Genomic DNA, 791 nt, shown 5'->3' on the forward strand with positions numbered 1-791 from the left:
TATATATATATATATATATATATATATATATATTGGAGCCTGGTGTTGCCATCCGGTTTCACCAGTCCTCAGTCAAATCGTCCAACCCATGCTAGCATGGAAAGCGGACGTTAAACGATGATGATGATGATATATATATATATACATATTAACAATTAGTTGTCTACAAGTTGGGGGGAAAATAAACAATATGAGAAATAGCAAAACAGCACAGTTATATTTTAATATTTTTGAACAATATATTACTGGTTATGGCATGTAACAGGTCAGATCATTACTGGCAGTTTCATACCAAGTGTTGCACTTGGCAATATTGATGACCTTTCAAGCATGTTGGCTGGCCAGCATGTTTGAAGATTTATCAATATTACCAAGTGAACAAGTCAGTGCAAAACCAATAATAACATTCTGATCAGGTATACGCCATAGAAATACATTGCTCAACAAGATATATATATATATATATATATATATATATATATATACACAAAGTATGGGGGTTTAGTTCACAGGTGATCTAAACGATTAGGTATGCTAGGTAAGTGCTGTAACAGATTACTGAGGCTCCAAGGTTATAGCCGAGATGGTAGTTATGGAGACATTGCAGATTTCCGATGCAGCGGATATATAATTGTTAAACAGGACATCAAACACTAAGACAAGGCAAACATCTTAAGTCATATACGATAGTATTTCTTCCTATAAAAATATTGTATGTGACTTTAAATGCTTACCTTGCCTTAATGTTTGGCATCCTGTTTAACAATTATACATATTATATATATATATAT

General features: G+C 32.6%; 1 protein-coding gene across 4 annotated transcripts in view; it reads right to left on the reverse strand.

Moving 5' to 3' along the window:
• Positions 1 to 791, reverse strand: part of LOC106879236 (rho GTPase-activating protein 24-like) — a 120,139-nt gene that overhangs the window by 66,890 nt on the left and 52,458 nt on the right. The window lies entirely within an intron of this gene.

The sequence above is a fragment of the Octopus bimaculoides genome, chromosome 17, assembly GCF_001194135.2.
Source record: "Octopus bimaculoides isolate UCB-OBI-ISO-001 chromosome 17, ASM119413v2, whole genome shotgun sequence".
NCBI lineage: Eukaryota > Metazoa > Mollusca > Cephalopoda > Octopoda > Octopodidae > Octopus > Octopus bimaculoides.